Here is a 27,496-nt window from a genome sequence, read left to right on the forward strand (position 1 = left end):
CCCCCCCTCCCCCCTCACTGTCTCTGACTGCAATGCTGGTACGAGCTTGCGTACATCCGTCATGTCTGTTTGTCAGAGAGGGGGAGAAAAAACATTAGGATAAAGAAAGCCTTTATTAGAATGGCAGCGTCTGTGTTTTTCACCACTTTTTTTTGAAACGAATGGTTTTCACTCAGCTGCGGGTCGTTATTAGTTGAACGTTTTTCGGGTGTTTACAAACCTGCAAAAGAGTCGTGACAGTATTCTCGAAGGTTGGTGTTTACGATCCTTTTTTTCCAGAGAATTTTATGGGCCCCCTCCCTCTTTTTTTTTGGACCGTGTAAATGACAGATTTGTCCTTCAATTACAAAAAGCAAGCCTTCCCCCACGCCTTCTAGTTCTGTCAGTATTGATAAATACTGCGCTGCATTGAGAATAATTTAAAAGTCCAATATAGGGTGAGGGAGGATTGTAATCATGCTGAAAAAGGGGTACCTTCATTTTAATGTTTTGATATCTGAATTTGGGGTATAAAGTTCTCCAACATAATTGTAATGAGTTAGTCGTCGTTTTGAGTAAAATAAAACAAAAGCCATAAACCGACCTTTAACTTGTGCAATGCTTGACATTTTGCTAGCCCTAGATGTTTATGATTTATTCTTAGATTGTGTAAACTGTTGATTAATATAGGCTGAACAAAATATTTTTGAACATAAATTGCTAGAATTCCGTAAACTAATATATCTGGAGTAAATTGTATTATTTTAATGTCATTTTTTATCTCAAAAAATGATTACCTACAATATATTTGTCTTCAAGGAGATTGTGGTACAGTGTTAATGTCAATGGACTAATAAGCCAGAGGTGCAGAGAGGGTTCACTCCCAACTTGCTGATGAAATTTAGGTTCAACAAATTAATAAGTATGGAATTGAAAATTAGTGTCAGTAATGATGAAACTGTCAATTGTCATTTAAAAAAAAAAATTAGTTTACTAATCTAATTTTGGGCAAGTGTTCGGAATTCCTTAGCTGGTCTGGCCTAAACGTATCACCAGAATCCTGAACTACCCTCAAACTGCTGAGGAAACCACTCAGTTGCACAAAACTGTTATAAATACCAAATAGACTTCAAGAAAGTGTTTCATAATCATCATCTCAAGGGCAGTTATGCTAAACAAGTAGGGATATGGTTGTGATTTCATTCCAGATTTTCAACATGATACACAATCTCTGAATCAATATGTATAGAAATATTAATATTTCAAGGAAGTAATGAGATAGTATTGGAAACAACTGATTCTGATTGATGTTTCTCACCCTATGAACCTGTAAAGTCTTGTGCAGCCTGTGATAAATAGTGGTGATGACACATTTGTGGTTTGATGTAGATAATCCTGCAAGTAAACTCCAAATTCATAGTTATTCATTGCATTACGAAACGAGGGAAAAACTGCAGACGGTGTAACACCTGACCCTTCACTCCTCCCTGCTCACAATCCAAGGTCCTAAAGTCTTTCCAGGTGAAGCAGCATTTCACCTGTACCACCTCCAATTGTGTGTATTGTATTTGCTGCACTCAACATTGCTTACTTTACATTGGAGAAACTAAACGCAGACTGGGTGACTTCTTTGTGGGACACCTCTGGTCTGTGCACACGCAGGACCATGACTTTGCCATAGCCGGTCATTTTAACACCGTGTCATGCTCGCATGCTCATCCGCCTATCCTCTGGATGTAGATTTACATCCAGAACTCAACCTGAACTATAACTCTTCTCAAAACTCGCTAAGGCTTATCCTCTGCTTGCTGCATTGTTCCAGTGAATCACAGAGCAAACTGGAGGACCAACAGCTCATCTTCAGACTAGATACTTTACAGCCTTCTGGACATAATATTGAGTTCAACACTTTTAAATAACGAACCAGCTCCCATATCTTCCCTTTTTTAGCTTCTTATTGGGTCCTCTCTTCCCTCACCCCATCCCAATGAGATCTAGCTGTTCTTTCATGTTTGGTGGGAGACGCACCATTGTTCTGCCATTTTCATATTCTGATTACTTAATCTGAACTATCAATATGTTTCTATGTCAACACCCTATTTCTACTAACCCACCCCCCAAAAAAAATTAGCAGAAATACTGTCCCTCCACATTTCACTTCAGCTCTGATGAAGAGTCATGTGATAGTGAAGAAGGCATTTGGTATGCTTTCCTTTATTGGACATAGTATTGAATGTAGGAGTTGGGAAAACAGGATATTGGTTAGGCCGCTTTTGGAATATTGTGTGCAATTCTGGTCTGTCTCCTATCGGAAGGATGTTGTGAAATTTAAAAGGGTTCAGAAAAGATTTGCAAGGATATTGCTAGGGTTGGAGGTTTTAAGCTCCAGGGAGAGGGCTGAATAGGCTGGAGCTGTTTTCCCAGGAGGCTGAGGGGTGACCTTATAGAAGTTTATAAAATCATGAGGGCCATGGATAGGGTAAATAGACAAATCTTTTCCCTGGGCTGGGGAAGTCCAGAACTTGAGGGCATATGTTTATGGTGAGAGGGGAAAAATTAAAAGGGACCTAAGGGGCAACTTTTTTTATGCAGAGGGTGGTGTGTGTAGGGAATGAGCTGTCATTTGAAGTGGTGGAGGTTGGTGCAATTTCATTTAAAAGGCATCTGGATAGATATATAAATAGGAAGGGTTTAGAGGGATATGGTCCAAGCGATGGCAAATGCGACTAGATTAGGTTAGGATATCTGGTCGGCTTGGACGAGTCGGATTGGAGGGTCTGTTTTCATGTGTGTCTCTATAACTCTTATCTAGACTTGAAACATTACTTTGCTGTCTCTCCATGGATGCTACCTGACCTGCTGTGATCTCCAGCAGTTGTTGCTTTCAGTAAAAGGAAAATCTAGCATGTGTATACATGGAGAATAATGATTTCTGGGAATTGTAGCAAAGCACTATTCTGAAGGAGGGATTCAGATGACAGAAAATTGTGAACATTTTAGACCTATCATCTGACCCCCCCCACCGTTAGTTAACTGCTGTGCCATTTCTATACATATTTTTGTTCAATGAGGATTTTTTTGTTCAGTTTTGACTTTTCTGTGAGACTGTTGACTGCAGCTGCAAGTTTGTATTGTATGCTGGTACAATTGCAACATTTAAGAGGCATTTGGATGGGTATATGAATAGGAAAGGTTTGGAGGGATATGGACCGGGTGCTGACAGGTGGGACTAGATTGGGTTGGGATATCTGGTCGGCATGGACGGGTTGGACCGAAGGGTCTGTTTCCATGTACATCTCTGACTTTTAAGTTCATGGAAAACTTTTCATTGGTGTGTAGGTATGCCCTCACTTTTATAGTCTGGAAGTTGGAGCATGGGAGAATTACTTTCAGGAGTTTTACAAAAAAGTATGATGTTTAAACCTGTGCAGAACATTTCAAGGCATCTGTAGTTGAACAACTCCTGAACGTTAAATTTGAGTGAAGTTTAATGATTAAAATGCTGCATTTAAGTAGTAAAGAGGGGATTTTGCTGGTAATTTAACATGGGTGAATTCTAAACTAAATCTATTACTATACAGTGAAGGAAGTATTTGTAATAGCTAAATTGATATACTGCTTGTATTGAACCTAAATAAAGAAATATTAAATTCTATAATTTCAGGTGGCATCATCAGGAAGAAAATAGTATAATTTTATTACAAGGTTTATAGAGGATTATTTAATTGTTAATCATCCAAATGATTATTTGTCACAAGTTATCCGTTTTGACTTGGAAGTTGGAAAATGAATACTTTTCACAAAATTCAAATTTGATTTTGCGAAGAGAAAACTATATTTTTAAATATAAAGTTATTGAACAGAGACCATGCATTTATAGGTTTTCCAATTAATTAATTTGTTAGTGACCATTTTAAACTTTAAAAATTCCTTCTAAAATGCAATAACATTTGCAAAGAGATGTCTGACAGATTTCTAAAGAGTCACTATTAAATTTTCAACAAAATCTATGTAGTTTGTCATATCTGCGGAATTCTTAAATTTCAGTTCTATCAAATAATATTGCTATTTCTTTTGTTTACTCTTTATTCATGGGGAGGGATGAAAGATCAATCCTCTTGTTACGACTTCAAAAATCTCAATCAAGTTTGTGATATGAGATTGGGTTGGGATATCTGGTTAGCATGGTTGAGTTGGACCGGAGGGTTTGTTTCTGTGTTGGTGGGCGGCACGGTGGCACAGTGGTTAGCGCTAGACCCGGGTTCATTTCCTGCCTCAGGCGACTGTGTGGAGTTTGCACATTCTCCCAATGTCTGCATGGGTTTCCTCCAGGTGCTCCGGTTTCCTCCCACAGTCCAAAGGTGTGCAGGTCAGGTGAATTGGCCATGCTAAATTGCCCGTAGTGTTAGGTGAAAGGGTAAATGTAGGGGTATGGGTGGGTTGCGCTTCGGGTCGGTGTGGACTTGTTGGGTTGAAGGGCTTGTTTCCACCCTGTAAGTAATCTAATCTAATCTCTGACTCTGTGACTCTATAACTGAAAAATCCGATGATGTGCAGAGTGCAAATTAGCATAGACTTACTAGACAAAACCTCTATACTTAATACTGGATTATTGGAAATGTCTCCTGGTCTGTCAGAATAGTGAAAGCAAGCACTGATATCTGTTGACTGAATTGTATCTTTTTTGAGAGGCTTATTTGCAATTTTAGCTGTCTGCTGTCGGCAGTTTGCATATATCGGGGTGCAATTTTTAAAATTACTGTTACAACAGTCCTTTGAATTGCTGTTTTGAGATTCTGGAGGCTTAATTTTAAGCTTTGTAACTAAGATGTTGCAGAGATCTCAAATTACCTTTGCTAATTGTAGAAGTAGCATTTGAATTAAAGCACGTGTTAAAAAAATTCTCAAAGCACATGATGTTTATCAAAAAATAACTTTGACCTTGACCAGTAAGTTTCTCATTTTCATTTTTGAATATTCCCTGCATTATTTCATGTAAAGTTGACATTTTCTATGAAGGAAAGATGCATTTTCGCAGAGAATATTCTGCTGATTCAAATTTACTGATCCAGATGGAGAAGGGTTATGAAAAATTATTTTGTGGTATTCTAGATTTTTGCCTTCAGTATTCTGATTTTATTTTAAAAATGTTAGATTTTTTTGACTTTTTTCCCTTTTTTTAAGATTGCGTAACTCTTCTTTGGTTTACAAATACAACCTAGAAGCAATTAATTTGTTGATCACAAGTTGGCAATGCCACATCAATTGTGTAAACTGTACATGATTGAAGGTGAAAGTTTAATTCTCAAGATGAGGATGTCTGGTCTTAGGAATAACAACTTGAGGTGCTGTATTTGTTTCAGCTGTTGCTATTTAGGAAGGGACAAAACAAAGTCAGCCAAGACTTGTACTCACTGCTGTGCTTTAATTTTTGCTGGAAGATATGCATTTGGGGTGTTTGATTAGATATAATCAGGGTTGATAATGCACTTCACTATTGATTAGCTTGCCAATATACTCGCACATGGAGAATGATTTAGCCTACCATTGCTTTTGAATTGTACACTAGCAAAGGATTGTCTTTTCAGGGTGAGAAGAAGGAAAATAAACATTTGTTCTGTGGACAAGATTTCTTTTTGATGAGGGAGGTGGTCAAATTTAAGGTAAATTTTGTGGCAATTTTTACTTGAAACACTTTAAAATCTATTCAGCCAAAGATACATAATGCAATTCTTGGTTGTCAAGTCTCCAAAATGTGAGATTGTTGCTCTTAAGCATTTTTCATATCATGTTTTAGTTCTGATTCTGATCACATTGCAAGGTTTGTGAAGGTTTGTAGCTCAGGTTGAGGTTTAGGGTGTAGGTTTGCTCGCTGAGCTGTAGGTTTGAGATCCAGACGTTTCATTACCTGGCTAGGTAACATCAGTGGCGACCTCCAAGTGAAGATTCTCCTGTTCCCTGGATGCTGCCTGACCTGCTGCGCTTTTCCAGCAACACATTTTCAGCTCTGATCTCCAGCATCTGCAGACCTCACTTTCTCCATCTAGATCTATGTTTGTTTATGGCGTTGTGGTTGGAGTGCCAGGCCTCTAGGAATTCTCTGGCATGTCTTTGCTTATCCTGTCCCAGGATAGATGTGTTGTCCCAGTCGAAATGGTGGTTTTTTTTTCATCCGTGTGTAGGGCTACGAGGGAGAACCACCTATACAACGTATTCATGAAGAACGGATGCTCAAAAAATACAGTGCGCAGATTCCTCAAGACCAAACACAGCCAGAAATCCTAACCACCTTACCATACATCAAAGAAGTTTCAGAAATGACAGCTAGACTACTAAGACCCCTCAGAATCCTAGTAGCACACAAACCCACCAACACTCTCACACACTAACAAACTTAAGACTCAGTATAACCCATGGACAAAATGAACATCATCTACAAAATTCCATGCAGGGACTGCCACAAATACTACGTAGGACAAACAGGAAGAAAGTTAGCCACCAGGATACACGAACACCAGCTAGCCACAAAAAGACACAACCCTGTCTCCCTCGTAGCCCTACACGTGGATGAAAAAAAACACCATTTCTACTGGGACAACATATCTGTCCTGGGACAGGCTAAGCAAAGACATGCCAGAGAATTCCTAGAGGCCTGGCACTCCAACCACAATGCCATAAACAAACACATAGATCTAGGTGCCATCTATCAACCCCTCAGAAAATGAACAGGAAATGACATCACCACAAACCCCAGGAACCCCATCCAGGAGAAAGATATAAATAGAAAGCAGGAGACAACAGCTTCGCTTCACTTGGAGGTCGCCACTGATGATGTTACCTAGCCAGGTAATGAAACGTCTGGGTATCAAACCTACAGCTCAGCGAGCAAACCTACACCCTAAATCTGATCACATTGTTTCAGTTTTGACTGTTTTGGTTATTTGATATTGTTTCTGGACTTTTTTTTTAAACAACCCTACTCGTGTACTTTTTCTGTTTTGTAGAATGGTACAATTTAGATTTTTTAGTTAATACAAACATTTTGACTATGCTTTGTAGATGGTATTTTATGATGCTTGGGTCTTTGTATTACAGTAGGCCTGAACAAGAAATAGACTTCAATATTATTGTTTGGCACAATGCATATTCAAGTTAAAAATGACATGACACAGCACAATTTAACATTAAGTTGTATTTGATTTAACTAAATGTCAAGCTGACTGGGGCAACACACACATTCTATGACGGGCGAAACAAACACACGCATGAGAGTTCTTAGAAGCATGGCATTCTAACCAGACTCCATCAATAATCACATCAATTTAGATCCTATCTACCTTCCCTTGAAAAGAAAAATAATCAAAATGACATCATCCACCTTAAGAAACTAAGACCTATAAATAGAGAGGTGGGGCATACCACCCACGCTTCACCGTAGACACTCACTGATGATGTTACCTAGTATGGTGACGAAGCGTCTGAAAACAAACCTTCAAGCTCAGTGAGCTAACATACTTACCATCAACCTGAGCTACAAATCTTCTCAAATTGCTGAGCAGAATTTTTAAAAAGGTTTTTAACTCAAAAAGTCTTTACTTGCCCAGATCGATAAGTTTGCCTTGAAAGTTGGACCAAATTATGAATTGAGGCTTCAAAGTTGATCAATATTGAGTTTGACTTGCAATGTTGTTTTCTGTGCTGATTGCCAAACTAGAAATAAGTAAAGTTAGTAGTTAGCTGATAAATAGTATAAAAAGAAAATATTAAAGTGACAACTAATGTTAAGCTTGTTTGTAAATCTAGTTATATACGTCTTGAATTTCTGTACAGATTTTAGCAGAAACTCAAAGGTTCAGCTTTCTGACTAGTTTGTTTCTACTGTGAAGTTATTCTGTTTTTATTACAGACACAATTTCACTTCCTTTCAACTACTATGTTTTTCACTAATAACACAACAATGATAGAAAACAAATGAATAATTACGAACATAACTAAATCCAATACCCAAGTCTTTCTGTAGTGAATAGCGTTACAGGATTTGGATAGGAAGCACATTGAGTAGTATTAAAATCTGCAAAGGAATTAACAATAAAGCTGAGCATTCCTTTTTCAAAAGGATAGGATAGATTGCTGAAGAAAAGATATGTAGTGATAAGGGCATTGAGATTAAAAAAAAGAACTTGATCAATAGGATAACCGCAGTTGCTGGGTGGGTTATGAACTAGTACAGATCGGATTGAATTGTCTATTTTATGTTATCATTTCTAAATGGCATATTAGCTGTCTGCCTTGCAACTCTCCCGATACCAAATGTGCTACTACTTTACTTAGGACTCCAGGAACAATTTTTGGGCTCTTCACTCCTTCGGGCATTTAAACTTTGCCTTAACTCTGTGCATCACTTTACCCTTGGGTGTTAACTTATTTAGCCATGATGCTGAATATGCACTGATGAAACACACTATTCATTCTATACCCTCTAAATTGCTTCAGTATGCTCATATCCTTACCTAATTTAGCTGGGCATTCTTCCTAAATCTTTGGGCTTCTGCTTCTCTTGTGTCCGCTTGGCTCAGCGATAGGCATTTTACCTGAGTCAGAAGCTTTTGGATTCAGTCTCCATTCAGGACGTGAGAACATAATGTATGCTAATATTTAATTGAATTCTTGAAAGTGAAATTGACTTTCCTTGGAGATGTTAAACTAATGCTCCATTTCCCATTTTGGTGGATACATACTCGCCTGTGGGACTTTATGGATTGCTGAACTCACAAGGGGAAGCCACCTTATAGTGTGGAGTTTTAAAGTTTCCATCTAAGTTTAATGCAAAAGAAAAGTGCAGTGCATAGAAACAAAAAAGAGAAAGTCATTCATTCTGTTAATGGGCAGTTTTCTCAGTCCCAAAATAAAGTTTATGACTTTGTCAGAAATTAAAGCTCTGATTATGCAAAAGTTCCATTGATATATTTTAGCAAAATGACCAGAAGTTCATAGTTCCTCTAAAGTGGCGATGCATATGGATAGGATAGTGAAGGTGATGTTTGGTATACTTCCCTTTATTAGTCAGATCATTGAGTATCGGAGTTGGGAGTCATATTGCAACTGTATAGGATATTATTGATTAGGCCACTTTTGGAATGTTGTGTGAAGTTGTCTCCCTCCTATTGGAAAGGTGGTGTGAAACCTGCAAGGGTTCAGAAAAGATTTACAAGGATGTTGCCAGGATTGGAGGATTTGAGCTATAAGGAGAGGCTGGATAGATGGGGGCTGTTTTCCCTGGAGCATCGAAGGCTGATGGGTGACCTTATAGAGGTTTATAAAATGATATTGGACGTGAATAGGGTAAATAGACAAATACAACTTTTCCCTGGGGTGGGGGAGTCCAGAACTAGAGGGTATAAGTTTAGGGTGAGAGGGGAAAGATTTAAAAGGGACCTACAGAGCAATTTTTCATGCAGAGGGTGGTGCGTATATGGAATGAGCTGCCGGAGGGTGTGGTGGAGGCTAGGACAATCGCAACACTTAAAAGGCATTTAGATGAGTATATGAACAGGGAGGCTTTAGAGGAATATGGGCCCAATGCCGGCAAATGGGATGAGATTAGGTTAGGATATTTGGTCAGCATGGACAAGTTGGACTTAAGGGTCTTGTTTCTGTGCTGTACATCTCTATGACTCTAAATATTGAGCAAAGTTCTGATCTACTGTCAAACATCAGCAAAAACAGATTAATTTGTTCACTTGCTTCATCGCTGTTTGAGAGACCTGTGATGCTGGTACACTTATGAATGGTAACTTCATCTCTGAAAAAGTCTTGGTTGACTGTGCAGTATTTTGGAATATTCTTTTGATGTGAAGAAAACTAAGAAATGCAAGTTCTGTATCTTTGTTAAAATTCTTCTTGAAATCTATCTTTTCAACCTATTTTTTGCACATACCCAATAATTTCTCCAAAGTGCCACAAGCTTTGTGCATTTATACGTTAACTTTCATGTAAAATATGAGCTACTTGAATTTTGTTTGCAAACAATGTAAAGTTTGACCATGTTCCTGATGTTTTGTATTTAACTTTATGGCACACAATTTTTGAACGGCCCTATGTAACTGACTTAAGCTACTTAAACAATCTTCGTCAATCTTTATTTAATTAGAATCTGAGATGTATAGCACAGAAACAGACCTATCGGTCCAACTCATCCATGCTGACCAGATATCCCAAACTAATCTAGTCCCGTTTGCCAGCCCTTCACCCATATCCCTCTAAACCCTTTCTATTCATATACCCATCCAGATGCCTTTTAAATATTGTAATTGTACCAGCCTCCTTCACATCCTCTGGCAACTCATTGCATACACGCACCACCCTCTGCATGAAGAAGTTGCCCCTTAGGTCCCTTTTTATATTTTCCCCCCTCACCTTAAATTTATGCCCTCTAGTTCTGGGCTCCTTCACCCCAGGGAAAAGACCTTGCCTACTTACCCTATCCGTAGCCCTCATGATTTTATAAATCTTTATCAGGTCACCCCTCGGCTTCCAACACTCTAGGGAATAGGCCCCAGCCTATTCACCTCTCCCTATAGCTCAAACCCTTCAACTCTGGCAACATCCTTATAAATATTTTCTGAACCCTTTCAAGTTTCACACCATCTTTCCAATAGGAGAGAAACCCGAATTGCATACAGTATTCCAAAAGTGGCCTAACCAATGTCCTGTAAGGCCGCAACATGATTTCCAAACTCATATACTTGATGCTCTGACCAGTAAAGGTAAGCATACCAAATGCCATCTTCACTATCCTATCTATCTGTGACTGCATTTTCACTTGCGCTCCAAGGTCTCTTCGTACAGCAAAACTCCCCAGCAAGACAGTTGTGCTAGTATTGAGGTACAAAAAACATTGTGAAATTGATAAAAGTGGCAAATCTTTTGAAAAAACAAGACAAAGGTAATTAAGCTGTACATTTTTCATGGTGTATGAATTTAGCTTTTGGATTGGATGGGCTCTTGAAACTTCAAGTTCTGCAGGGTAGGGTGAGGGAACAGGGCAGACTGATTTGCTCTGCAGAGTCAACGTGGACTCTGGGCTGCTTAGACTCTTTTCTTGTGGCATAAATAACTTTTGAGTGTTTCTTGACCAAGATATATGTCATGGTTAATGTTGAAAGACTTGTTTATCTATTTTCACAGTCCAGAGAATATTTGTATATAGTAAACAATCATCCACAAGCAACAAAAAAACTCAGTTCCTGGTTGGTGTGCCGGTGTTCTGTAATCATGAAACTGACCATCAATAAGTTCATACTGACGTTGTTTCAGTGTAATAAGACCGTACGTCATCCATTTCGGGGAATGTGGGAGGTGACCGTTTTGTGTGTTTGCACGGTATTACAAATAATATTACTGTATATGCTAATTATTTATTCAAGGTCAGGCATGCTTCAGTGTTACAGAAAATAATATCTAACTTTGTAAATCTGTGGACTGTATCAATACTCTTTTACAATGAAATCGAGCCATGCTGTTGTAACAAGGTATGATGCAGTGGCTTCGACATTACTTGGTAAAATAGTTAACAATTCACCAGTGTAGAATACTACTTCAGTACCAAAGTTTGTAGTATTGATTTAGGTAGCCTTGATTATATCTCATTTAAAGCTCTGGAAGAGTTGTCATTTTCAGTTGAGAATATAATCCTCCTCATACTTATTATTACCAACTGCATTACATGCCAAACATGATTTTGTAATCTCTCCTCCCAGACAAAAAAGTTGTCATTTTTGGTTGGTTAATATTCTAGAACTGGTGCTGGTGTATTAAATTCCATGTTTTCAAATGTAAGCTTAGCTTTGACACTAAATTTACTAGTCACTCAATAAAACAAGGCTGGCAGTATAAGTATGGTTTATCTTCCTTTAAACAGCATCTGAGTTGAGATATCCTTGATTGGTCAGTGTCCACATGTCAAGCTGGATTGAAGTTTTGTTTTCCTTTAGCGGCCTTTTTTTCCCCCAAGAAGGTTCAGCTTTATACCAGAGTTTATGGATGATGTGCATGCACATTTAGCTACATTGCTGGAGTTGTTGCACTTTGTCTTTTTGTCTTTGCAGTAAAGATAAAATAATTGTATTATCATTAACTTGGTAAAATTATAGAATATAGAATTTTTAACAGACTATATTAATTTGTTTCAAAGTTTCAAAATTTCTAACATCACAGTCTAGTGTTTGTAATACTTGCTGATTAGGCTGGAAGGATCACAATTAGAGCCAGCAACAGCTGCAAAGCAAAAAAAATTCAATTGAAACTATTTACAAATTTTTTACACTGTTAGAATTCCATTGGGAGTTTTTTTGGTACACTTTGTTTTTGAAAGCCATTGGTGCAAGTAATTAAATGACCACTGACTGCATGTTAACATTCTCATCCACGCAAAAAGCAGAATCTAGTGTAGGATATAGCGGCTAACTGACAACAACGAAATCAGATCATTGTGAGCAAATAGATGATTTGTAATCTGCCAAATGTTCAACTTTATATCAGTACTCTTGCATTTGCTGAGTATAGTAGTCAAAAGCAATTCTTTCTGCAGGAGAAAGATTTTTTCCCCCAAAATTCTTGTGAAATAAAATAAATGAAGCACTTTAACAGATTTGCTTCCTCAAATGATGAGACAAACATTTGTAAAGGCTTTTTTAATATATTCATCAAAATGTTTATTAATTAGGAATATTTTGATGTCTGCTCTAGTGCCTATTAAGTATAGCCACCTGTGTGTTTGTGTGTATATATGTGTGTGTGTATGTATATGTATATATAATATATACACCATACGCGTGCACGTGCGCACACACGTGCGCGCACACACACGTGCGCGCACACACATGCACGCGCGCACACACACACACACGCACACACCAACCTTTTCAGAGATGTTATTACACATCACTGGAGCAGGTGGGACATGAACCTGTCTCCTGGCCCAGACTGGGGAACCCTGTCCTTGCACCCACAAGAACCACCAGTTTATGCTCACAGCTCTGGAAGCAGGGTGTTGTTAGCTAGCCAAAGAAACAGAGCCCAAAGGTCAACCTAATGTATCATGTGTGAGTAAATAATCCTTGAAAACATTGGATTTCAAAGTTGAGAACTCTGTGTAATAAATTAAAGATGCACTGTTGACTGTCATTTTAGGCAATGATACCTGAATATATATACCTAAAGTATGTTTCACATTCTCGGCTAATTTAGCTGGAATTTGCAAAGGCACCATTTGTGGTTCTATTTTTTGAACCTGCAAGAAAGAGAATTGGCCATGCTTATTGCTCACTAGTAAGACCTTTATTAGTAAGTGTACTTGCATGGTTTTTGAATAAGTTGCTTCTTGATACTTTCTACATTCAAGTTGCATACTGATTCTTAAACTATTCAGTTTCACATAAATCTGCGTTACAAAAGTATTAGGGGCCTTTAATTTTTTTATAGAGAAATCCGAGCACCCAGTAATTAATTTAGTGAAGTATGCCACACGTGTTTGGTTTTTTTAATAAAAACCAAAAACAATAGTTGAACAAAGTAAACACTATAGCTTATAAAGGCTAATTCTATAAACTCAGTTCTACTTTTTACTTCCTTTCAAGAGTGTGCTTTGTCTTATGAAATCTTAAAGGTCTCGCCACTTTTACTGGCACCAGTCTAAAAGATATGCCACAGACATCCGAATTTATTTTAATTTTGGTATTCCCAGTTGGATACTATTCCTGGTGGCATAAATTACACACAGAAAATTACATTAACTTTTGGCTTAGCCCTCCTCCAGTTTTCTTTAAAGGTGTCATACTGTTTATTCTTAGTTTGCTTTGATGGCTTTGACACAGCTCTTCCAAAGGTAACTATTGAAATTGACTGCTATCTAGTGCAAGACTGAGAATCACTGATTTCTCCCACTAACTGCAAGCCAGAGCAAATCTTTTGGCTACTCTTCCCTCCTGAAATCCAAACTGAAATGCCTTTTTTTTTGCAAATACACATGGATAAACTAACTGGAAGCACCTTCTAACAAAGGTTCACTCTGAATTCCTGCCAAGCTTGTTGACGGAATCTTTGTTAAAATTGTTCTTAACTATCAATTCTGGTATTGCAAGACAAATGTAGGTCAGTTTTTGTGCTTAAATCTAAGTTATTTAGAACTGCATTTGCATCGCAGGTATTTTTTGGTTTCTCAAGCCGATGCTCCCTTTATCTGCAGTTAGAAATTTGTTCCTTAAAATTCTAAAACCTGAGTAATAAATTTAGTTTTTTGCTACACTCAATGAGGTAATGAAGGACTGTATGCACTTGTGGAACTTACTTTTGGCAAAATCTAGGATCTCCAGCTGAGAATGGAAATGGCAAACTGTGTAGTCAGGTTGGCTGGAGATTTTTGGGGAGAATGGTATGAGGAGGACCATTGTATCTCTCTTTTCTAAGATTTGAACAATTGCTTAATTGTTCCTTTCTCATCAAACAGTTATTTGTCACAGAAAACGGGCAAATGTCCTTAAGGAATGACTACTTCAGTGACATGGCATTGTACTGACCATAATACCATTTAAAAAATCAATAGTCACATTATCTTTTTCATTGTATTCTCACAGATTACAGTAAAGTCAGTGGGTCTGTCATCCGAATGTCAGTGACACATGACAATCAGTGATGATTAAGGAAGTGTTTCATGTGTATTCATCTATGAATAGTCATAACTGTTTTTGGTATTGGGAGGCAAACTAATTCACATGATCAAACATATTGTCTGTCAACAAACCAAAGTTGCTCTTTCTGGTATGTCACTGTTTAAAGCTATGGAAGTGAAGCAACACTGTTTCCAAACCTTGCTGTAATTAAGCTTTGATTTTGATTATATTACTCGTTTTTCTGTAGCTGCTGAATCTGATTGGGATATGGTTTCATGATACTGACACTTTTCTATTATATCTCCCGACTGATGATTATTCATGCTTAAACTCATTCCATGACTTTTGGCAGCTGATTTGACTGTATAAAACAACAGAATCAATCTTCATCTGTCTTTAATTTTGCTTATTAATACTGAATATGAACCTTGGTTACATTCACTATTTTCCAATCTAAAGAACATTCTCTGGATCTAGGGAGCTTCAGAAGATTAAAACCAGTACATCAACTATCCCATTAACCACTTCTTTTAAAACTGTGGATGAAGTTCGTGCTGACTTGTTCTGCTTGTCCTTCCAACAGTTTGCTCAGTATCACTTCCTCAATGATTTTAACTTTCTTGATGTCCTCCTTCCCTTCCAAGTCTTCTGTAGTAGAGTTTAGAACAAATTCCTTGATAGTGTATAAAGGTAGCAAAAGCACCTTGTTCCATCAACTCCCTTACTCATTCAATTCTCAGCTCCTTTTTTCAAAGTTGCATTCAGAGGTCGCTGTTTATGTGCTTTGAAACTAAAGTTAGCTCAGCCCAAAGTAGAGAAAACTTTTACTCTGATTTCTTTAGAATCTTAGAATCCCTAGTGTTGAAAGAGGCCATTTGGTCAATCAAGTCTGCACCAACCCTCTGAAGAGCACCCCACCCTGTCCCTGTGACCCCATAGCTGCTCTCAACTTGAGAGCTCAAACTTGCTCAAGTCTGGATGAAATTTAAACTTAACAGTGCATTACAATAAAATATTAAACTTGAAATATAGACAGTTAGATTTTTAGGAAGAGATTTAAGAATTCCCTTACTCACCTACTTTGTGCCTGAACTATGTTTCCACAATCTTTGGTTTAAAAATTATTTTGCCTGAAGCTGATCCTATCCACAAAGTTGGTCGCTCTCCAGATCAACATGATGCCATTTGCAGCCATTTGAAGAGGCTGTTCAAATTATTGAGACGCTTTGGAATAGCTCTGTTCTGGAGAGTCAGTAGGCAGATAAGATCTACCCATTTTAACAGTCCTCCAGTGAGAAGTGCTTGTATGTCAGGATGTCTCTAATACAATGAACGTACAAATTTGGCCATTTTGATCTACCCACTAACTTTAATGAGTTGTGTGTTATGTCAGAATGTATAACCTGCAGATTCAGCTGAAGTTGATCTTGTACTGGACATTGAGCTTGTGATGAGCATGATATATATTTGAGCTAATGTTAAAAATGTTCTTTCACTTTTATTTATATGGTGGACTTGGCCGTCATATGATTAAGTAAGTTAGCTGTTTGCAGTCAGAAATCCAGAAGAAGAGTCTCAACATGATTATTGTAATCGGGCAACAGTATCTTTTGAGGTATTTGTAGCTGAGACTTGTAATGTGTGCATTGCGCTAAAGACTTGATTAATGAGTTTCAGACAGGTTCTCACTGACCCACTTCTAATTTGATTTGATGTCCTTGTACTTTGAACTTATAGTTTTGCAGTGCTGCATAGTTAGCTCTTCATCATGGCATAAATTTGACTTGACTGAAGTTCATGCTCCTATTATTTGAATTGTGCAGTTTTGTTGAAAGATTTGTATTGTTAGACAAGTGACTTACTTGATGAAAGGATGCAAGGTTCTTATTTGATTAGAAACTGTACAAGATTTCATGTGTCATTGGAAATTTAAGTGATTATGCTGATTTATTTGACATATACCTTTGAATGTTGTTAAATTTGTTCCCAATCAGTTTTTATCATTGCTTCAAATTTTATTTCATCTTCAATGAGCACTAAATTAACTTCAAGCTCTAAAGTAACATAGGCTAAGAAATGTTGATTTATCTATAAATTTACACATGCAAGTGTAGTAGATGTTAGTCTGAAATATTCAAATGCAATAGCCAACACAACATATTGAAGTTTCAATAAATGGAAGGCTCTGAATGATTTTTATTGCTCAATGAATAAAGAAACATTTATGTTGAGTTTATTACTACTTTCTGTCGAGATTTTCCTTTATTCTCAAGGTTCAACATGAACTGGAAAATTGGAGTTTTCTAGGGTGTGGATGCACAGCTGCATTTCATTTGTATCTTCTGTCTTACTATGGAACCACATTTCTAACCCTTGCCCTGGGGTAGAGAAACAAGCTATAACCTTTTGGCCTGTGAAGCACAAAAGAATGGACAGATTTCACTTGTGCAAGCTTTTGAACCTGGGCTTTAGGATGTGAGTTTTACATTCTTCTTTACCAAATTGGGGATTCCTAATTGTTTTAATTAAACATTTTCAGATGTATTCACTACAGGATTAATTCAACTTAAAAAGTATTGAATCAGAAGCTGACAACATAAAATCTTATTGCTACAACTGCAGAGTGATTCTAATTGGTTGAAGACTTCATCCAAAAAGGGAGCATTAATCAGTTTTGATATGAACCTTCAAACTTCTATCACTTTCATTTGGGCCATCTCTGACTCTTCCCCTCCTTAACATGTCTTTCTCTCCATTTTCAGGGCTAAGCTGTCTACTATCATGCATTGGAAATACACCAACTCCCACAGCTATCTTGACTACAATTCCTTACATCCTGCTTTCCGTAAGGACTCCATTTCATTCTCCCAGTTTAGCCAACTCCAGTGCGTCTGTTTCAGAAATAGAGAAAATAGGAGCAGGAGTACATTTGGTAATTCTTTCCTCTTTTAAATGTTACAACCTTGCTAGAAATGCTGGTATTTTATCGTACAAAGGCTATTATTTATAAGAGAGCCTTAATGGTGAGCGGTGGCAATTTTTTCAACCTGGGAGAAGGGAGCAGTGCAGCATAAGGTCCACATGTGCACTTCCAGCAGAGGTCACTGGGTATGTTCTGTAAAAGTCTTTTCCCATGTCGAAAGTAGATATATGAACCATGCCAAACCACAAGTGTAATTCATTGCCTATGACTGTACTGTAATAAGAGAAACCATAAATAAACATTCTCATTATAGCATACACCTAATTATAACATATTTATATAATAACTCTGGTTATAGTCATTTAGGTTTTGTGATGTTGAAGATTGAAGAGAAATTTCAAATTTATTGAAATTTTGGTTAAAAATATTTAATATGAAACATGAGAAACCAATTGATTCTAGTTTATAAGGTCACGGTCTTGTTAGAGTCTTTATTGCCATCCCTAATTTCTCTGTAGAACGTAGTGGTGAACTGCCTCCTTGAACCACTGTGGTCCGAATGGCAGAGTGATGCCCACAATTCTTTTAAGAGGGAATTCCTGGATTTTCACCCCACAACAGTATAGGAATAGTGATTATAATTCCAATGAGGATGGAATATAATTTGGAGGGTACCTTGCTGATGATGTTCCCACGTATCTGCTGCTCCTCTTCTAGGTTTTGAAATGTGCTTTCCATACAGTTACTGCAGTGCATCTTGTAGATGATACACTTTGCTGTCAGTACGCATCAGTGGTGAAGGGAGTAAATATTGGAGGTGGTGGATGGGGTGCCAAACAAGCAGACTGATTTTGTCCTACATGCTTTCAAGCTTTGAGAGAATTGTTGGAGCTGCATCAATCCAGGCAAGTGGAAAGGATTCCACCACACTGTCTTGATTTATGCCTTGTAGATGCTGGACCAGCATTACGGGAAACAAGAGATCCTAGGTGCAGAATTCTCAGCTTCTGATCTGGTTTTGTAGGTACAGCATGTATATGGCGAGTCCAGTTCAGTTTCTGATCAGTAGTACTATCCCAGGATGTTGATAGTGGAGAATTCATTGAAGGTCAAAAAGCACTGGTTAGATTCTCTCGTTGGAAATGCCATTGCCAGGAATTTGTGTGACACAAATGTTGCGAACACATCAGTTCAAGGCTGAATGTTGTCCAGGTCTTGCCTCAAATATGCAGGGACTGCTTCAGTATCCGAGTACCACCAAATGTTCTGAACAAGCACCTCCATTTCTATCATTATCGTAATGGGGAAAGTCATTGATTCAGCTGAAGGCAGTTGGGCCTTGAGGAGCTCTTGCATTGAAGTCCCGGAGCAAGAATGCTTCATCTCCAATAACGAAACCATCTTCCCGATAGATGAAAGAAGGGCTGTAGATGTCATATACATGGACTTTAGTAAGGCGTTTGATAAGTTTCCCCATGATTAATGGAGAAAGTCAAGTCACATGGTGTGCAAGGTGGTTGAGCAACAGGAGATAGTAGTAGTTGAAGCGAGTTTCTCGAAATGGAGAAAGGTGACCAGTGGTGTACCACTGGGATCAGTGCTGGGGCCACTGTTGTTTGTGATATACATAAGTGATCTGGAAGAGGACATTGATGGTCTGATCAGTAAGTTTGCAGATGACACGAAGATTGGTGGAGTAGCAGAAAGAATAGGGGACTGTCAGAGAATATAGACAAACTGGAGAGTTGGGTGGAGAAGTGGCAGATGGAGTTCAATCCAGGCAAATGTGAGTTGGTGCATTTTGGAAAATCTAATGCTAGAGCGAACTATACTGTAAATGGAAGAGCATTGGGCAAAGTTGACGAGCAGAGAAATCTGGGAGTTCAGGTCCATTGTACCCTGAAGGTGGCTGTACAGGTGGATAGAGTGGTCAAGAAGGCCTTCATCGGACAGGGTATTGAGTATAAGAACTGGCAGGTCATGTTAAAATTATACAAGACTTTGGTTTGGCAGCATTTAGAATACTATGTACAGTTCTGGTCACCACATTACCAAAAGGATGTGGACGCTTTAGAGAGGGTGCAGAGAAGGTTTACAAGGATGTTGCCTGGTATGGAAGGTGTTAGCTATGAAGAGAGGTTGAGTAGGTTAGATTTGTTTTGATTAGCAAAAAGGAGATTGAGGGGGGACCTGATTGAGGTCTACAAAATCATGAAGGGTATAGGCAGGGTGGATAGAGGTGAGCTTTTTCCCAGGGTGAGGGATTCAATAACAAGAGGTCATTTGTTCAAGGTGAGGTGTGAAAAGTTTAAGGGGGATACGTGCAGAAAGTACTTTACGTAGAGGGTGGTAGGTGCCAGGAATGCGTTGCTGGCAGAGGTAGTAGAGGCAGGCACGGTAGATTCATTTAAGGTGCATCTGGACAGATGCATGAGTAGGTGGGAGCAGAAGTTTACAGATGCTTAGGAATTGGACGATAGGTTTCGACAGTGGATTAGGATTGGCTCAGGCTTGGAGGGCCAAAGGGCCAGTTCCTGGGCTGTAAATTTTCTTTGTTCTTTGTTCCTTTATGTTAAACATGAATTCAGCAAGTGGAAAGTTGTCCCCTCATTCTCATTGACTCCAGTTTTTCTAGGGCTTGATGCTGTACTTGGTTAACGGCTGCCTTGATGTCGAGGGCAGTCACACTACTTCACTCTGAGATTTTAGCTCTTTTGTTTGTTTTTTGGATCAAGACTAATGAAATCATGAGCTGAGTGGTAACAGTGGAACCCAAACTAAGTGTCAGTAAGCAGGTCATTTCATTACAAGTGCCATTTGATAGTACTATGTCAAAAGTTTTTTTTCTGTCATTGCTGATGACTGAGGGTAGTAATCATCTTATTGGTTATGCAAGTAACTTTCCTGGTCAATTTTCTATATTGCTTGGTACTTTCCAAGGTTGTATCAGTATTGGAATAGGTTGGCTGAGAATAGGGCTATTTCTGGAGCATGTTTTCAGTACCGCAATTGATATTATCAGAACCAATAGCCTTTGCAATATCCAGTGCCATTTTTTGTTATCACATGGAGTGTATCAAAAGACTTGAAGAATGTTATCTCTGATGCTGGGCACCTCCAGGAGGAGGCAGAGATGGATCATCTCAATATTTCTGGCTGATTATTGTTGCAAATGTGTCAGCCTTCTCTTTTGGACTCTTGTGCTGGCTGCCTCTCCCAGGTTTTCTACAGTTCCTAGGACAAAGTTGGGGTGGATGAGCCACTGAGCCCCACAGTAGACTACATTCTTGTTCTACAAATTTGGTCATGCTTTTTTTTTGGGCAGTCAGGGACTTGAATGGTGAGGACTGAAGTGCCTCTGATGTTTGGCTTTGAGCCTCATTAGGATGGCTTCTGGCAAGATTAGCAACAATTTACATGTATGACGCAGTTGAAAACTGGATATCAAGAAAGAAGTCAAAATCAACGTGAAAAGCACAGCCACAGTTGATTGGTTGTACAGAGGAACCTCGATTATCCGAACGAGATGGGATCAGTTAATTGATTCACTGCCTCTCCTCTGGGGCTTGGAGTTTTCTGAAATTTACTTTTTCTTCACTCTGCCTGCCTTGCTCCCCCTTTGTCTCAGAGTTTGTTTCTGAGGAGACGCCCATTTTTTTGTGTAACGAACCTGCAACATTGTTGAAGCCTCCAGCCTTTCCTCTCTCTTCCACCCCGCCCTGCTGCCTTTGAGGTGGTGAGTCTCAAAATAGCGCGTGCACACGCAGCCCCACACAACTGTTGAGCCTTCTCACTATAGTTTTTGTTCCCCATGGGTCTGTATGACGACTTGTACGTTTTCTGGATTACGAACAAATAATCTGATTAAGTTAAGCATTGCCTCATGTAGGTTCTTTGGTGAAATTGGTGAAGAACCCTCGTGCCCCAATTTTCAAAATACTTAATTCTAAACCACTTGGGTTTTCCCAGTTTATATTCACTTGATTGAAGATTACTGTTAAAATAACATCTTCATTTTTTTCTCTGTGAAAAGGTATAATTGTCTTTATGTTGACCAGGAAATTCTATAGCATACTCCAAGTTAGAGATATCTGCTTCTAGGTTGATGATTTTGTTGACCCTTTGTGTTTCTATGTGACAGCACTACAATGTCTCCTATTTTGTCTGGTGTCACTTCTAAAGGCAGCATTTCTGAAATTTGTTGCGGTTTTCATCCCTTGAAATTAGCCACAAATCTGCTTTACCCTCTGAGAGAGTTCCCTATTGCAACATAAACCTCTACTTCTGGTGATGTGTATAACTCAACTATGGAAGAAAACTGGAAACTTGCATGCATTTGGTTGGTGCTATTACAATTCAGCTGTGGCCATGATATTTTAAAAATGTATTTAATATTTTTATGCATTTGCATTTTAGATGTTTTTATATTTTATATCACTTTAGAAGTGAGAGAACTGGAAGCAAATTGATAGATAAAACAAATTGACCTAAAAATCCATTATAATCAACAGTCACCATTGGCCTGAAGTTGTTTTAACTTTTTAAGTAATTTTCTATTAATTGCATTTTTATCTTTGAAAAAAAAAACCTGAATGGACATAAATGAAAAATTACATTCACACTGAATGTGATAATGCAAAATATTGTTCAAAATCTGAATATATTTGTAACATTTTCCAATTCTGTCAGAACATGACTCTTCCTCTGTCCAAAGATATTGCTCAAGTTCTCTCTCTTTCAGATTCAACGTCAATAGTATTTTGTCTTTATATTGCATGGATTTTATTTTTACTTTGTGAGATGAATATTTGTCAACTATGGCAACACTAAATATTGTACAAGGCTTCATCCTGGTTCCATCATCCTTTTGCAGCTGTGTAATATTATTGCTGTATTTGTTTTAAAAATGTCAATGCCATTGTTGAGAGCTGACCATTGCAAATAGACAGTGGAAGAGAAATTGATTGCATTTAGACTAATTATGTAAATGTTGCAACTATATAGTAAACCCAGCCAAATCTTGGGAGAATAACCTTTCTATTTATAGTACCAAAAACAAGTATGTCCCCTTTAGAGGGCATTATAATATTATTTTCAGATTAGTGGTGCTGGAAGAGCACAGCAGTTCAGGCAGCATCCAAGGCAGCAAAACTGAATATTCACCTGTGGAAGGTTCTCTTTTAAAATTTTCATTGAAACCTGAAGGAAGTGTTGAAATCTGTTTCTGGTTGAAACAATAAAATCATGTTAAACTGACTTTGCTATAGTTGGTTATTTGGGAGGTGAAGTTTTGATTTTGAATTTTAGATATCTTCTCAATTTATAGTAATATTTTTGTTTCAAGCTACTGCTAATTGATTTTCCTCCCCTTATCTTGCCTTTTGTGACTTGTTTAATAAGGCATCTGTCATCCCCTGGAGCTTTACCTATGTACTTATAGTTCAGACTTGGATTTGGTCGACAATTTTGGAATTAGGGAGATTTGTATCTGTTTCCTTGGCTGCACTGAATCAGAAAGCCAATTAAATGCTCAGTTTAATTCCTTCACCTTTTCATTGTCTATCTCCATAAAAATGTTGAAAATAGAAGCAGGGGTAGGTCATTCAGCCCTTCAAGACTACTCCACTATTTGTTCGGATTATGACTGATTTACTGTCTCACCGCCATATTCCTGCTTTCTGTCCATGCCCCTTGATGCCTTTAAAATTAACAAAGAAATCTCTCTCGTATATATTCAGTGACTTGTCCTCCAGAGCATTCTGTGGTAGAGAATTCTGCAGGTTCACTACCCTTGGATGATTTTTTTTCCTCAAGAAATCATACTGTTATCAAATTGCTTTTTGTGTATAGAAATAAGTTTACAACCATCATTATTCCACACATATGATCTCAATTGAAAGCTGTTTTGACAATGAAATAAGTTTTGTCTTGCTGGATTTGGAGTGATGGCTCCCTCAGTTTTTTTGAGGGAATGACTGAGTGACTTGTTTAAATGTATTTTTGTTTTTGCATTGCCATTTAGATAAGTGAAATGGTCAAAAGTCAAATGACACCAGGTTATAGTCCAGGGTTTATTTGAAATCACGTGCTTTTGGAGTGCTGCTCCTTCGTCATGTGAAGTTGAGAATGTGTATAGGGTATGAGCAGGTAGGAAAGAGTTAAGTTTTGAGTGTTTGTGAAACGAGGTTCAGCTGAGCATGACTCAGATCAGATAAGAACTTGCAGTTAACAGTGGGGTGCTGGAGGCAAGGGTAACGGGTGAACAAGGTGGAAAAGCATTCATTATGTCGAACCATTTAACAATATTGCAAACATTCAGTATGTAAGGTCCATTTAACAAGGTGAAAAGTATTCAATGTGAGGTGGGGTGCTGTACCTCTCTATGACACTAAATGATAGCACGTCAGAAGGGTCTGTCAAAAAAGTTGTTATAAAATCACCTGGACAAAAATTTGACAGTAACAGCAGTCATTTCTAAAGTGCTACATAGATGAATGATGTTGGGCAACATTTGTACTGCCTAGTGTAAGAACCCAAAATCTTGCTTGAGTTGATATTCAAAATGCCACATCAAGGTACAACACCAATCCACAAAGCTTGTGAAATATTGAAAAATGTATCAAAATTGTAAAATAGAAAGCTGCAAGAATGATTTTTTTTCAGATTAGGAAAAACTGGAGAAACTTTAACTCTTCAGGTTTTGACAAACATATCTGAGAACTGTAATGGGTTAGTATTTGCCAAGAGCTTGTGGCTTTATTTTTCATTGCTTTCATTATTTCAAGATACTAACAGCAAAAATCAGGAAGAAACATTTCAGTGAAAGAGGGACCGGAGACTATAGGTTAAGTCTAATGATGATGGCTGTGTTTGCTGCCACCGAGGAGCATGCGTAGCAGCAGCAAAATCGCTGAAATAAGTTGAAATAGAAACATGATTTTAAAAACTGAAAGAAACCATAAAAATGAAAAAAAAAAGTGAAGAAAACAAAACTGTTTAAATAGAATTTTAATTTTTAAATTGTCCACATATGCATTTAAAGAAATTGAGGTGAGCATGTACAGGCAGAATTTATCATCAGGTGGTTGGTGTAAACAGACCCATTCAATGGGGAATAAACATAAATAGAAAGTTTTCCTTTACCAAATACTATGCACAAGAAAATGAGTGTTTATTAGAGAAATGGAGGCGCAAGATTTGTATTCTTTTAAGAAAATTCTAGTTGAAGTTTTGATCGAATGAATTAGGATGAGCCAAAAGATCTTTCTCACTATAATTATTTGATGATTGCGGATGGTTGTCATCGTTTTCCATAATAAAAATAACTTTTGTTTCAGTCACATTTGGGTCCTCCAAGCTAGTTTCTAAGATTAGATACAGCAGTGCTTTCTTGACTCTGATCTTCTGATTGCATCTGAATATTAGGTACTGGGCATCATATGCTTTGTAGGATTGGATCTTTGTTGTGAGCTGCTCCTTGCTTCTTATTACCTCTGTTAGCTATTTCCTCCCTCCTGTTACCAGAACTTGAAAGCCTACATGCACTTTCAGATTTGCAAAGAGTTTGCGACTTTATTTTTCATTGCTGTTTACTATCTTGAAATAATGAAAGCAAAAATCAGGAAGAAACATTTTTAAAGCATGTATGTTGTACTTGATGTAAATTATGGTAGGAGGTAGCAAAGAAAGAAGGCAATATTGAGAGCAGTGGCTTGGGAAAGCTTGTAGAATTAAAAAGGAATGCTCTGTGGTATCTATTTTAAGTTATATAAATTTACAAATGGACATATGACAATACAGAACTTGAGCATTGCTGAAAGGAGAGACATTGTTAAAGCAGTTCATCTTACATGTAAAAGGAAAACAACATTTGAGATGAGAGAAATAATTTGCTGGTGGATTCTGGTAGAAACATTATCGCGGAGAATTCAGCAGATGACGATTGGTTCAGTTTTGTTTAAATTTAAAATATGCAGGTTCGCTGTGATTGGCAAAGAAATTTCCCTGAGAAATGAAGCAAAGTATGGCTGTCAGCTGTTTTGTTAAGCTGAAACAGGAACTGTGCTTGTACATTCTTTCTGTCTGCATAGAACAGGGCCCTATGTATTAATATGTTTAGCTTCCAGTATGCACAAGTGTGCCACACTGAGCCTGACTAATGATCTTAAACTGGTTGTTAGCAACATTCTCCACAGACTCCGTATTATTTAGCAAATGCTATTCAACCACAGAATCACATCAAATGCTGGTTGATAGCACAGGCCAGTTGGGCACGGTTAACTCCTTGATTGTTGTGAGCTGCTGGACCAGTATGCTGTTTGATATGATCTGCTGGTCTTTGGGTCATGCAGCGTACATTTTTAAATTCATTCAGGGGATGAAGACATTGCTGGCTGGGACAATATTTATTGCATTTCTTAAATTGTCCGAGGACAGTTAAGAGTCAGCCACATTGTTGTGGGTCTGGAGTTACATATTGACCAGACCAGGAAAAGATGACATAAGTGAACTAGGTGGATTTTTCTGACAATCATCAAAAGATTCATGGCCATCATTTGATTCTTCCAGATTTTCTGTTTATTGAATTCAAATTCCACTGTGGTGATATTTGAACATGGGTGCCCAGATCATGATCTGGGTCACTGGATTAACAGTCCAGCGATAATATCATTTAGGCTATTGCCTCCCCCATAAATGTATCTGCCTAGCATCACACTGACACAGAAATTTATTTCCATTCCTTAGTGTCCTGGTTGAGAAATTGGCCAGGGGATTCTCTCCTACAGTCTACCACAAACCTACCTTCACTGGATTTCCTATAGGCTATCAGCCTGTGTAAGGTTGGTTTTTCAGCAACCTCACAAATAGGGCCCAAGCAGATTGTTTACCCTGCAAGCTTGATGAAATGGGGCACATCAGAGCTATCCTATGGGATAATGGTTACCCTGATCAGAGTATTTCTGGCTGTATACTGTATTGCACAAATTCATGAATGGATGCAAAGGTGTCACTTTTGGTCTTGATATGTTCCCAATATACTTCCAATTATGTATGTCAAAAATTTGAGCAGCAGTCAAAGTGGGCTGCTTCATGACTTTACTCTCCAAGGCAACAGTGTTACGATGGAGTCCAGGCTGAAATCTGCTGAGTTATCTGATCTCAGTATATTGCATTGTGCCACCACTGAAATACCTTGTTATTTAAAAACATTTTTACATATTAAGTAGTCATGACTTGAGGCTAATTGTCAATGATTATGGTGGAAGCGCAGATGGTCAGTAAACTTACAAAAAAATTGAATAGGTGCTCATGGGAATTAAGTTCAGTGTTACAGGAAATAATCCAGCGAAAGGGACTGACCAACTGCTATGCATGGAGCCACTATAGATGATCACCCTTCTTGTGATGTAACAGCAATTTAAAAACATCAGTTCTAACATACACATGCATTGTGAGGACACAAACATAATGTAAGCACATGCATCTTTGTGGTCCCTAATAGCCCATTAGTGTTTGATTGTCATTTGGATGAGTAGACCAACAGTGGTTCAACACCTTCACAAAAGATTGCTTACCTTCATGTACACCCTGACCTGAGAGAGCCTGGTACTTTATAAGGCTTGCTCTTTTAGCACAATTTAAATAAAAAAGGCTAACTCATGCAATTTGTCAATGTGCAAGGAAGTTTTATTCTATTTTGCCTTTTTTACTTTTGCTGCAATACTGCCATAATAGGAATTACAGTATAATTGGTCAAAGTTCATAGATAAAATGTTTGTTTAGCTTTACTGGAATTTCCTTTGTGTTATAATGGCTCTTCATAAAGAAAATGTGCTGTATTTAGTCCTTAATTTGCTTTTCACAAAAATTACAGTAGTGTAACTTGTTTATATTTGAATTTTATAATGTTTAAAGGCACTTTGTG

At 37.9% G+C, this 27,496-nt stretch overlaps 1 protein-coding gene across 3 annotated transcripts in view; it reads left to right on the top strand.

Moving 5' to 3' along the window:
• The first annotated feature begins 63 nt into the window (after window positions 1-63).
• Window positions 64-27,496, top strand: part of taok1a (TAO kinase 1a) — a 174,116-nt gene continuing 146,683 nt past the window's right edge. The window contains exon 1 of one of the 3 annotated variants that reach the window (XM_043718405.1): window positions 64-251. The gene's annotated coding sequence lies outside the window, so the exon portion shown is untranslated. The other 2 variants (XM_043718406.1, XM_043718404.1) reach the window with 2 other exon arrangements.

Source organism: Chiloscyllium plagiosum, chromosome 28, assembly GCF_004010195.1.
Source record: "Chiloscyllium plagiosum isolate BGI_BamShark_2017 chromosome 28, ASM401019v2, whole genome shotgun sequence".
NCBI lineage: Eukaryota > Metazoa > Chordata > Chondrichthyes > Orectolobiformes > Hemiscylliidae > Chiloscyllium > Chiloscyllium plagiosum.